Raw genomic sequence first — 14,158 nt, forward strand, 5'->3', positions numbered from 1 at the left:
CACACTTCTGGAGGCTGGGAAGTTCAAGATCAGGTGCTAACATCTCGTGCCTGGTGAGGGCCTATCATGCTTCCTCACATAGCAGAAGAGCAAAAAAAGAGCAAACCCACTCCACAAACCCTTTTTATAGCAGCACTAAACATCTCCCATTAGGCCACACCTCCCAGCAGTGTTGCATTAGGGATTAAGTTTCAACATGCATTTTGGAGGGAACAAAAACATTCAAACCATAGCACATTGGTTTAAAACCAATATACCAGAACTTAAGCATGTGTATCATCTCTTTGAAGTAGTTGAACAATTATTCAAAGACACTTGGAAACTGCCTACATAACCTGTGGCACATATTCAAATTTACTCGGTTAGGATAAATTTTGGTCATTGGAGAATAGAAAAGGTGTGTGGGAATAGCCAAACATCACTTAGAGCCAAATGAAGTGAATATGATGAGTGATAGACTGGGTGCAGTGGCTCACACCTGTAATCCCAGCACTTTGGGAGGCTGAGGCAGGTGGATTGCTTGAGGCCAGGAGTTTGAGACCAGCCTGGCCAAAATGGCAAAACCCCATCTCTACAAAAAATACAAAAATTAGCCAGGCGTGGTGGTACGCACCTGTAGTCCCAGCTAATCGGGAGGCTGAGGCAGGAGAATCATTTGAACCTGGGAGGTAGATGTTGCAGTGAGCCGAGACTGTGCCACTGCATTCCAGCCTGGGTGACAAAGTGAGATTCTGTCTCAGAAAAAAAAAAAAAAAAAAAAAAAAAAAGAGTGATAGACCTGGTCCATAAATTTTGAGTTAAAAATGAAGTGTGATAATTAAGAAATGAGATTGGTTTTCTTGAGGTCCTCATAATTGGCTCTGAAGGAGTTTTTGTTTGTTTGTTTTTGTTTTGTTTTGTTTTGTTTTTTGACAAAGTTTCGCTCTTGTTGCCCAGGCTGGAGTGCAATATTTTACTCCTTCCCCTTGTTATCTTTGTTTAGACTGATGAGCTTCTCTGTGCAAGGGTGCCTTTTTGGAGCAATATCCCCTTTCAGTCCATTGATATGAACCACTTCATTGAATGTCTTAGACGGTAAGTAGTAACAGCTGCTGTGCTTGCTTGTCAAAAGGAAATTTTTCAGAGCCTGGACTTTTGTAATATATGGCTTCTTTCTGTTTTCTGTAGCTACCAGGAGAAAGTAATCTTTCTCTGAAGCCATCCCAGAATGTAGATCAAATTACATCAGAATACATAGACATTGACTTACTGGTTAGTCAATCACATAATCAATGTGAAAAAAACGATACTGTGCATTTCTGTACCACACATTTTACTTCTTCTATGTTCATTCAAATACAGTATTGCATTCAGACCATCTACCAATTAGCTGAAGGGCAGTAAGGTACACATTTCTATCCCCATGTGAAAGACAAAAACACAGGTTCGGAATGATTACATAAATTACGTAGAGTTAGATAGTTATTATTTTATTATTATATAGATATTAGATAGTTATTATTTTCTTGGTTGTAAAAAAGATTTAGAAGCCTAGAGACTACTTAAAATAATTTTTTTTCAGGAGCTAAGACGAATATACAATATAGGTAAAACACACTTGAAGCTCAATAAAACAAACCAACCACATAACAAAAGAGGGGAACCCTTTGTGGATAACTGACAAATGTGAAAGTGTTATTGTTCATCTATTTATAAATCAATGAAAATTTATTTTTATAAAATGAATCAGGCTTTCAGCCCTGATTCTTGCCCACAGTTTGAAGGTGAGCCAGGCTCTGTCACATTACAATAATCAGTTTCTTTGACTAAAACAAGACGAGGGACAGAGAGAATGATACTTGCTTTACTTACTCCATTGGGGTACTGTGAAGAGCTTTGCCAGTTGTAGAGATCTACACACAAGTAAAGACTTAATTAACTCAACAAATGTTTATTGAGTGCCTACCGTGTATAATGCACAAAGGGAAACATTCATCTGCCTTCAAGAAACTAGTAGCCTGCTAGAGAAAGAATAAAATGTATAAAAATGAGAAATGTGAGGTAGAAAATCTTAAGTGCCAAAATAGAGGTAACATTTCTGAAAATATTGCAGTTACTACATTTCTGAAAATAAATTAAGTAGGTGGTTACTGGAATTGATCAATAAAATGATTACAACTATAAAAATGATCCTTTTAGGCACACAGCTTTAGCATCACATTTGCTTTATTCCCAGTACTTAATTAAATCATTTTCACTTGCCAAACGTTTATTGAGCAACTACTATGAGCTGGTCCCTGTCCTAGGAGCTGGAGATAAAGTTAAAAATGCATGTCCTTGCTCTCAATGAACTTATGGTTTAGTAAGGAGAAACAAACATGCACAATAATGATAAAAATTTACAGGTGCAGTAGGGGATAGCATAAGGTAAGCAGTGGTTAGTTCTAGCTGATGGTGGAGTGAGCAAGGATCTGGGAAACTTCATGGAGAAGGTTGTGTTCAATCTTGAAGGAGAGGGAGGACTCCCTGAAGCAGGCAAGAGGCAAGGAGCCACGGATATCTCTGGCAGAGCGAAGGGCATGAATACAAACACAAAAGTGCAAAGAGCCTGGGAGTGAGGGCAACTGTAAGTGGTTTCCAGTGGCACTGTTGAAGTAGGCTGAGGGAAGAGAAGAGCCACGGAAAATATGAGGCACCTGTTGATTTCTTTACAACTTTGCCCAGATTCAGGCCTATAACCATCCTTCAATCTGAATTCCTTTTGTTTCATGTAATAGCTTCAAGTCTGAATGATATGGTTTGGTTCTGTGTCCCAACCCAAATCTCATCTCGAATTGTTATCCCCACGTGTTGAGAGAGGGAAGTGATTGGATTATGGGGGCAATTTCCTCCCTGCTGTTCTCGTGATAGCGAGTGAGTTCTCATGAGGTCTGATGGTTTTATAAATGGTAGTTTTCCTGTACTCACTCACGCTCTCTCTCTGCCAACATGTAAGATGTGCCTGCTTCCCCTTCCGCTATGATTGTAAGTTTCCTGAGGCCTCCTCAGCCATGCAGAACTGTGAGTCAATTAAACTTCTTTCCTTTATAAATTACCCAGTCTTGGGTATTTCTTTACAGCAGTGTGAGAACAGACTTATACACTCACCCACACACAGTTGAAAACGCCTGCATTTGAAAAACAAACAAACAACAACAAAAAAAGCAAAACATGTTTTGTTTCCAAAATGTATTACAAGTATTTTCCATGTGAACACGGTGCTGAATGGCACAACTGGACTTGGGGTAGTGCATTACTCTCTACTGCATATTCATCCAAGCTGGTTAAAGGCTTTCTGTGTGAACTTCTTTTCTTCTAGGAAAAAAGGAGTCTGAAAATTTTTGATTAACCATTCAGGTTTCTAGAGCTCTGAAACAGTTGTTAGCTCACTAAATATTAGTATTATTCTAAAATATTTTTCAACTAAAGTCTGCATTTTCTGTGTTTCCATTCCTTTTTTCCCTCACTCTGTGGCTTCACTTGCTATATTGCTTTTAAGTTTGGTGAGAATGGATCCTTTCCCTTTTACTGTGGGCCAGCTATTCTGTGTTAGAGCTCACCGGAATAAATGCTTGGTGCCCCTAAGAAGCCACGTTCATGCTCTTTTGTGATATACTCCCCAATCAAAATTGGAGTGCCTGCCTGTATCTGCTGTTGACTACAGGCTATCTTGTATGAGTATCATTCCTGCCTTTTGAACAGGAGCTAGTCTAGCGCAATAGTCATTTGCCATAGGGGAATTCCACTACCTCTCCTTACCAGGAGGATGGATTCTGTCTGGTGTTTACACTGAAGATGGGGGAAATTTAATTAAATTCTTTCAAGTGCTAGATTTACTTACACTATCAATTTACTGCTAAAACCGCCATTCTCATTTTGGAGAACGAGAATAGGACCATATGTCTTAAACTTATCAACTGTCAGCACTTCCAGTAATAGTTTTCTGCTTAGAATCAAAGAAAGATTTGGGTTTTTGAGTTCCCAAAGCCCTCTAGTTAGAACCTTATGGACCTCATGATTTGGAACTGAATTTACTATACATTTTTGCCCATTGGAATGAGTTTTGCAATAAATCTAGTATCTTATTTGGAAAATGTCTTGGGGTAAAGTTTGGCAGCTTCTTTAAAGAGTAGTTCATTCCTCCCATAATTGCCTGGTGAAGACTATGCAGAAATTAGATTAAACAACACCACTGCCAATAAATCATCCAGGTGTTTGGCCAAATAACAAAATACTGGACTATGGGGAAAGCTAGTGAAAGCTAGGATAAGTACACACAATAATTGGCATAAAAATAAATCAGTATAAAGAGAAACATGGTAAAAATTTCAGATGCCAAAGATAAGGCATTCTTAATCCTGTCCAAAAATTGATATTATGGGAAAACTCCCCTTGAGTTTCAGTTTAGTTCACTATTTGAAGGTGGAAAAGAAATACATATGGATTTGGTTTGGAATTTGTTTACAAAATGTTTGACACTTGGATAAAAGCTGAAAAAAATCTATCAAAAATCTAATGGGACATGAAACCTGTTCTCAAGTAGCTTATAACATAGTTGAAAAGACTTCCACACTTGGCATCATTAAAGTCAAAGAAAGCTTGCAATGATGAGTGAAATGCATATGACTTAGTGTTATATGCATGATACAGACACGCATCAAAAGCTATGGAAATTCAGGAAAAGAATCAAAGGATTAATGAGGACCTCAAGTCTTAGGAAATCTTCATGAGGGATGTGTGATTTGTGTTGACTCAGAGGCTAGGCATAGTTTGGGTGCACAGAAGGGAGAGAGAATGAGATATTCTGATTGAAAAGGGGGAAGAAAAAGAGCAAAAGCATGAGAGATAGAATGAAATTGGTGGGCAGAAGGCAAAGAAAAGGTCAGGCTACCTAGGGTAGAGTATGTGAGAAGGCTGGCATGGCTAGGGTAGAGTATGTGAGAAGGCTGGCATGGCTGGGTAGACTCAGACTTGGCAATGCAGGCTTTAGAAGTTAGTTTGAGTTCCAGAGGCAAAGAGCCATCAGGATCTATTGAGCAGCATAGTGACACGATGAATGCAGTGTTGTGGGAAAATTAGACCAGGATTTGTAGGATTACATATGGCCATCCAGATGGCAAACACACCAGTTGTAAAGATTCTTACTTGCCGGTACAATGAATGTGAAGGGAAAGAGGCTGAGGGCTGGCATGAAATCAGGCTATGATGGAGGCTCAGATCAACCAGAATGAATTCAGATGGAGGGTACAGATAGTTTCCACTGGCATATGAGAGAGGTGAGATGAAATATTCTGATATAGAGTACCCAAAAGAAACTAAGAGGATAAAAGAAACTAAGGAGAGTTAGAGAGCTGGAATAGTGAAGGTCCATTATTATCTGGCCGCTGCCTATGACTCCAACTTAATTTTCTTTTTTTCAAAATTATATTATTATTATACATTAAGTTTTATGGTACATGTGCACAATGTGCAGGTTTGTTACATATGTATACATGTGCCAGGTTGGTGTGCTGCACCCATTAACTCATCATTTAGCATTAGGTATATCTCCCAATGCTATCCCTCCCCCCTCCCCCAACCCCACAACAGTCCCCCGAGTGTGATGTTCCCCTTCCTGTGTCCATGTGTTCTCATTGTTCAATTCCAACCTACGAGTGAGAACATGCAGTATTGGTTTTTTGTCCTTGTGATAGTTTGCTGAGAATGATGGTTTCCAGCTTCATCCATGTCCCTACAAAGGACATAAGCTCATTATTTTTTATGGCTGCATAGTATTCCATGGTGTATATGTGCCACATTTTCTTAATCCAGTCTATCATTGTTGGACATTTGGGTTGGTTCCAAGTCATTGGTATTGTGAATAGTGCTGCAATAAACATACGTGTGCATATGTCTTTATAGCAGCATGATTTATAATCCTTTGGGTATATACCCAGTAATGGGATAGCTGGGTCAAATGGTATTTCTCGTTCTAGATCCCTGAGGAATCACCACACCGACTTCCACAGTGGTTGAACTAGTTTACAGTCCCACCAACAGTGTAAAAGTGTTCCTATTTCCCCACATCCTCTCCAGCACCTGTTGTTTCCTGACTTTTTAATGATTGCCATTCTAACTGGTGTGAGATGGTATCTCATTGTGGTTTTGATTTGCATTTCTCTGATGGCCAGTGATGATGAGCATTTTTTCTTGTGTCTGTTGGCTGCATAAATGTCTTCTTTTGAGAAGTGTCTGTTCATATCCTTTGCCCACTTTTTGATGGGGTTGTTTGTTTTTTTCTCGTAAATTTGTTTGAGTTCATTGTAGATTCTGGATATTAGCCCTTTGTCAGATGAGTGGGTTACAAAAATTTTCTCCCATTCTGTAGGTTGCCTTTTCACTCTCATGGTGGTTTGTTTTGCTGTGCAGAAGCTCTTTAGTTTAATTAGATCCCATTTGTCAATTTTGGCTTTTGTTGCCATTGCTTTTGGTGTTTTAGACATGAAGTCATTGCCCATGCCTATGTCCTGAATGGTATTGCCTAGGTTTTCTTCCAGAGTTTTTATGGTTTTAGGTCTAATATTTAAGTCTTTAATCCATCTTGAATTAATTTTTGTATAAGGTGTAAGGAAGGGATCCAGTTTCAGCTTTCTCCATATGGCTAGCCAGTTTTCCCAGCACCATTTATTACATAGGGAATGCTTTCCCCATTTCTTGTTTTTGTCAGGTTTGTCAAAGATCAGATAGTTGTAGATATGTGGCATTATTTCTGACGGCTCTGTTCTGTTCCATTGATCTATATCTCTGTTTTGGTAACAGTACCATGCTGTTTTGGTTACTGTAGCCTTGTAGTATAGTTTGAAGTCAGGTAGCATGATGCCTCCAGCTTTGTTCTTTTGGCTTAGGATTGACTTGGCAATGTGGGCTCTTTTTTGGTTCCATATGAACTTTAAAGTAGTTTTTTCCAGTTCTGTGAAGAAAGTCATTGGTAGCTTGATGGGGATGGCATTGAATCTATAAATTACCTTGGGCAGTATGGCCATTTTCACGATATTGATTCTTCCTACCCATGAGCATGGAATATTCTTCCATTTCTTTGTATCCTCTTTTATTTCGTTGAGCAGTGGTTTGTAGTTCTCCTTGAAGAGGTCCTTCACATCCCTTGTAAGTTGGATTCCTAGGTATTTTATTCTCTGTGAAGCAATTGTGAATGGGAGTTCACTCATGATTTGGCTCTCTGTTTGTCTGTTATTGGTGTATAAGAATGCTTGTGATTTTTGCACATTGATTTTGTATCCTGAGACTTTGCTGAAGTTGCTTATCAGCTTAAGGAGATTTTGAGCTGAGACGATGGGGATTTCTAGATATACAATCATGTCATCTGCAAACAGGGACAATTTGACTTCCTCTTTTCCTAACTGAATGCCCTTTATTGCCTTCTCCTGCGTGATTGCCCTGGCCAGAACTTCCAACACTATGTTGAATAGGAGTGGTGAAAGAGGGCATCCCTGTCTTGTGCCAGTTTTCAAAGGGAATGCTTCCAGTTTTTGCCCATTCAGTATGATATTGGCTGTGGGTTTGTCATAGATAGCTCTTATTATTTTGAGATATGTCCCATCAATACCTAATTTATTGAGAGTTTTTAGCATGAAGCGTTGTTGAATTTTGTCAAAGGCCTTTTCTGCATCTATTGAGATAATCATGTGGTTTTTGTCTTTGGTTCTGTTTATATGCTGGATTACATTTATTGATTTGTGTATGTTGAACCAGCCTTGCATCCCAGGGATGAAGCCCACTTGATCATTGTGGGTAAGTTTTTTGATGTGTTGCTGGATTCAGATTGCCAGTATTTTATTGAGGATTTTTGCATCAATGTTCATCAAGGATATTTGTCTAAAATTCTCTTTTTTTATCGTGTCTCTACCAGGCTTTGGTATCAGGATGATGCTGGTCTCATAAAATTAGTTAGGAAGGATTCCCTCTTTTTCTATTGATTGGAATAGTTTCAGAAGGAATGGTACCATCTCCTCCTTCTACCTCTGGCAGAATTAGGCTGTGAATCCATCTGGCCCTGGACTTTTTTTGGTTGGTAAGCTATTAATTATTGCCTCAATTTCAGAGCCTGTTATTGGTCTATTCAGAGATGCAACGTCTTCCTGGTTTAGTCTTGGGAGGGTGTATGTGTCAAGGAATTTATCTATTTCTTCTAGAGTTTCTAGTTTATTTGTGTAGAGGTGTTTATAGTGTTCTCTGATGGTAGTTTGTATTTCTGTGGGATCGGTGGTGATATCCCCTTTGTCATTTTTTATTACATCTATTTGATTCTTCTCTCTTTTCTTCTTTATTAGTCTTGCTAGCAGTCTATCAATTTTGTTGATCCTTTCAAAAAACCAGCTCCTGGATTCATTGATTTTTTGAAGGGATTTTTTTGTGTCTCTATTTCCTTCAGTTCTGCTCTGATCTTAGTTATTTCTTGCCTTCTGCTAGCTTTTGAATGTGTTTGCTCTTGCTTCACTAGTTCTTTTAATTGTGATGTTAGGGTGTCAATTTTAGATCTTTCCTGCTTTCTCTTGTGGGCATTTAGTGCTATAAATTTCCCTCTACACACTGCTTTGAATGTGTCCCAGAGATTCTGGTATGTTGTGTCTTTGTTCTGGTTGGTTTCAAAGAACATCCTTATTTCTGCCTTCATTTCGTTATGTACCCAGTAGTCATTCAGGAGCAGGTTGTTCAGTTTCCATGTAGTTGAGCGGTTTTGAGTGAGTTTCTTAATCCTGAGTTCTAGTTTGATTGCACTTTGGTGTGAGAGACAGTTTGTTATAATTTCTGATATTTTACATTTCCTGAGGAGTGCTTTACTTCCAACTATGTGGTGAATTTTGGAATAGGTGTGGTGTGGTGCTGAAAATAATGTATATTTTGTTGATTTAGGGTGGAGAGTTCTGTAGATGTCTATTAGGTCCGCTTGGTGCAGAGCTGAGTTCAATTCCTGGATATCCTTGTTAACTTTCTGTCTCGTTGATCTGTCTAATGTTGACAGTGGGGTGTTAAAATCTCCCATTATTATTATGTGGGAGTCTAAGTCTCTCTGTAGGTTACTAACGACTTGCTTTATGAATCTGGGTGCTCCTCTATTGGGTGCATATAAATTTAGGATAGTTAGTTCCTGTTGAATTGATCCCTTTACCATTATGTAATGGCCTTCTTTGTCTCTTTTGATCTTTGTTGGTTTAAAATCTGTTTTATCAGAGACTAGGATTGCAACCCCTGCCTTTTTTTGTTTTCCATTTGCTTGGTAGATCTTCCTCCATCCCTTTATTTTGAGCCTATATGTGTCTCTGCACGTGAGATGGGTTTCCTGAATACAGCACACTGATGAGTCTTGACTCTTTATCCAATTTGCCAGTCTGTGTCTTTTAATTGGAGCATTTAGCCCATTTACATTTAAGGTTAATATTGTTTTATTATTATTATTGTTATTATTATTATTATTATACTTTAGGTTTTATGGTACATGTGTGCAATGTGCAGGTAAATTACATATGTATACATGTGCCGTGCTGGTGCGCTGCACCCACTAACTCATCATCTAGCATTAGGTATATCTCCCAATGCTATCCCTCCCCCCTCCCCCCCCCACAACAGTCCCCAAAGCGTGATGTTCCCCTTCCTGTGTCCATGTGTTCTCATTGTTCAATTCCCACCTATGAGTGAGAATATGTGGTGTTTGGTTTTTTGTTCTTGCGATAGTTTACTGAGAATGATGATTTCCAATTTCATCCATGTCCCTACAAAGGACATGAACTCATCATTTTTCATGGCTGCATAGTATTCCATGGTGTATATGTGCCACATTTTCTTAATCCAGTCTATCATTGTTGGACATTTGGGTTGGTTCCAAGTCTTTGCTATTGTGAATAATGCCGCAATAAACATACGTGTGCATGTGTCTTTATAGCAGCATGATTTATAGTTCTTTGGGTATATACCGAGTAATGGGATGGCTGGGTCGAATGGAATTTCTAGTTCTAGATCCCTGAGGAATCGCCACACTGACTTCCACAAGAGTTGAACTAGTTTACAGTCCCACCAACAGTGTAAAAGTGTTCCTATTTCTCCACATCCTCTCCAGCACCTGTTGTTTCCTGACTTTTTAATGATTGCCATTCTAACTGGTGTGAGATGGTATCTCATTGTGGTTTTGATTTGCATTTCTCTGATGGCCAGTGATGGTGAGCATTTTTTCTTGTGTTTTTTGGCTGCATAAATGTCTTCTTTTGAGAAGTGTCTGTTCATGTCCTTCGCCCACTTTTTGATGGGGTTGTTTGTTTTTTTCTTGTAAATTTGTTGGAGTTCATTGTAGATTCTGGATATTAGCCCTTTGTCAGATGAGTAGATTGCGAAAATTTTCTCCCATTTTGTAGGTTGCCTGTTCACTCTGATGGTAGTTTCTTTTGCTGTGCAGAAGCTCTTTAGTTTAATTAGATCCCATTTGTCAATTTTGGCTTTTGTTGCCATTGCTTTTGGTGTTTTAGACATGAAGTCATTGCCCATGCCTGTGTCCTGAATGGTAATTAGCCTAGGTTTTCTTCTAGGGTTTTTATGGTTTTAGGTCTAACATTTAAGTCTTTAATCCATCTTGAATTGATTTTTGTAGAAGGTGTAAGGAAGGGATCCAGTTTCAGCTTTCTGCATATAGCTAGCCAGTTTTCCCAGCACCATTTATTAAATAGGGAATCCTTTCCCCATTTCTTGTTTTTGTCAGGTTTGTCAAAGATCAGATAGTTGTAGATATGTGGCATTATTTCTGACGGCTCTGTTCTGTTCCATTGATCTATATCTCTGTTTTGGTAACAGTACCATGCTGTTTTGGTTACTGTAGCCTTGTAGTATAGTTTGAAGTCAGGTAGTGTGATGCCTCCAGCTTTGTTCTTTCGGCTTAGGATTGACTTGGCGATGCGGGCTCTTTTTTGGTTCCATATGAACTTTAAAGTAGTTTTTTCCAGTTCTGTGAAGAAAGTCATTGGTAGCTTGATGGGGATGGCATTGAATCTGTAAATTACCTTGGGAAGGATGGCCATTTTCACGATATTGATTCTTCCTACCCATGAGCATGGAATGTTCTTCCATTTGTTTGTATCTTCTTTTATTTCGTTGAGCAGTGGTTTGTAGTTCTCCTTGAAGAGGTCCTTCACATCCCTTGTAAGTTGGATTCCTAGGTATTTTATTCTCTTTGAAGCAATTGTGAATGGGAGTTCACTCATGATTTGGCTCTCTGTTTGTCTGTTATTGATGTATAAGAATGCTTGTGATTTTTGTACGTTGATTTTGTATCCTGAGACTTTGCTGAAGTTGCTTATCAGCTTAAGGAGATGTTGGGCTGAGACAATGGGGTTTTCTAGATATACAATCATGTCATCTGCAAACAGGGACAATTTGACTTTCTCTTTTCCTAATTGAATACCCTTGATTTCCTTCTCCTGCCTAATTGCCCTGGCCAGAACTTCCAACACTCTGTTGAATAGAAGTGGTGAGAGAGGGCATCCCTATCTTGTGCCAGTTTTCAAAGGGAATGCTTCCAGTTTTTGCCCATTCAGTATGATATTGGCTGTGGGTTTGTCATAGATAGCTCTTATTATTTTGAGATACGTCCCATCAATACCTAATTTATTGAGAGTTTTTAGCATGAAGCGTTGTTGAATTTTGTCAAAGGCCTTTTCTGCATCTATTGAGATAATCATGTGGTTTTTGTCTTTGGTTCTGTTTATATGCTGGATTACGTTTATTGATTTGTGTATATTGAACCAGCCTTGCATCCCAGGGATGAAGCCCACTTGATCATGGTGGATAAGCTTTTTGATGTGCTGCTGGATTCTGTTTGCCAGTATTTTATTGAGGATTTTTGCATCAATGTTCATCAAGGATATTTGTCTAAAATTCTCTTTTTTTATCGTGTCTCTGCCAGGCTTTGGTATCAGGATGATGCTGGCCTCATAAAATGAGTTAGGGAGGATTCCCTCTTTTTCTATTGATTGGAATAGTTTCAGAAGGAATGGTACCATCTCCTCCTTGTACCTCTGGTAGAATTCGTCTGTGAACCCATCTGGTCCTGGACTTTTTTTGGTTGGTAAGCTATTGATTATTGCCACAATTTTAGCTCCTGTTATTGGTCTATTCAGAGATTCAACTTCTTCCTGGTTAGTCTTGGGAGGTTGTATGTGTTGAGGAATTTATCCATTTCTTCTAGATTTTCTAGTTTATTTGCGTAGAGGTGTTTGTAGTATTCTCTGATGGCAGTTTGTATTTCTGTGGGATCGGTGGTGATATCCCCTTTATCATTTTTTATTGCATCTATTTGATTCTTCTCTCTTTTTTTCTTTATTAATCTTGCTAGCGGTCTATCAGTTTTGTCGATCCTTTCAAAAAACCAGCTCCTGGATTCATTAATTTTTTGAAGGGTTTTTTGTGTCTCTATTTCCTTCAGTTCTGCTCTGATTTTAGTTATTTCTTGCCTTCTGCTAGCTTTTGAATGTGTTTGCTCTTGCTTTTCTAGTTCTTTTAATTGTGATGTTAGGGTGGCAATTTTGGATCTTTTCTGCTTTCTCTTGTGGGCATTTAGTGCTATAAATTTCCCTCTACACACTGCCTTGAATGCATCCCAGAGATTCTGGTATGTTGTGTCTTGGTTCTCGTTGGTTTCAAAGAACATCTTTATTTCTGCCTTCATTTCGTTATGTTCCCAGTAGTCATTCAGGAGCAGGTTGTTCAGTTTCCACGTAGTTGAGCGGTTTTGAGTGAGATTCTTAATCCTGAGTTCTAGCTTGATTGCACTGTGATCTGAGAGATAGTTTGTTATAATTTCTGTTCTTTTACATTTATTGAGGAGAGCTTTACTTCCAAGTATGTGGTCAATTTTGGAATAGGTGTGGTGTGGTGCTGAAAAAAATGTATATTCTGTTGATTTGGGGTGGAGAGTTCTGTAGATGTCTATTAGGTCGGCTTGGTGCAGAGCTGAGTTCAATTCCTGGGTATCCTTGTTGACTTTCTGTCTCATTGATCTATCTAATATTGACAGTGGGGTGTTAAAGTCTCCCATTATTAATGTGTGGGAGTCTAAGTCTCTTTGTAGGTCACTCAGGACTTGCTTTATGAATCTGGGTGCTTCTGTATTGGGTGCATATATATTTAGGATAGTTAGCTCTTCTTGTTGAATTAATCCCTTTACCATTATGTAATGGCCTTCTTTGTCTCTTTTGATTTTTGTTGGTTTAAAGTCTGTTTTATCAGAGAATAGGATTGCAACCCCTGCCTTTTTTTGTTTTCCATTTGCTTGGTAGATCTTCCTCCATCCTTTTATTTTGAGCCTATGTGTGTCTCTGCACGTGTGATGGGTTTCCTGAATACAGCACACTGATGGGTCTTGAGTCTTTATCCAATTTGCCAGTCTGTGTCTTTTAATTGGAGCATTTAGTCCATTTACATTTAAAGTTAATATTGTTATGTGTGAATTTGATCCTGTCATTATGATGTTAGCTGGTTATTTTGCTCGTTAGTTGATGCAGTCTCTTCCCAGTCTCGATGGTCTTTACATTTTGGCATGATTTTGCAGCGGCTGGTACCGGTTGTGCCTTTCCATGTTTAGCACTTCCTTCAGGAGCTCTTTTAGGGCAGGCCTGGTGGTGACAAAATCTCTCAGCATTTGCTTGTCTGTAAAGTAGTTTATTTCTCCTTCACTTATGAAGCTTAGTTTGGCTGGATATGAAATTCTGGGTTGAAAATTCTTTTCTTTAAGAATGTTGAATATTGGCCCCCAGTCTCTTCTGGCTTGTAGGGTTTCTGCCGAGAGATCCGCTGTTAGTCTGATTGGCTTCCCTTTGATGGTAACCCGACCTTTCTCTCTGGCTGCCTTTAACATTTTTTCCTTCATTTCAACTTTGGTGAATCTGACAATTATGTGTCTTGGAGTTGCTCTTCTTGAGGAGTATCTTTGTGGCATTCTCTGTATTTCCTGAATCTGAGTGTTGGCCTGCCTTGCTAGATTGGGGAAGTTCTCCTGGATAATATCCTGCAGAGTGTTTTCCAACTTGGTTCCATTCTCCCCGTCACTTTCAGGTACACCAATCAGACGTAGATTTGGTCTTTTCACATAGTCCCACATTTC

Source organism: Pongo abelii, chromosome X (assembly GCF_028885655.2).
Source record: "Pongo abelii isolate AG06213 chromosome X, NHGRI_mPonAbe1-v2.0_pri, whole genome shotgun sequence".
NCBI lineage: Eukaryota > Metazoa > Chordata > Mammalia > Primates > Hominidae > Pongo > Pongo abelii.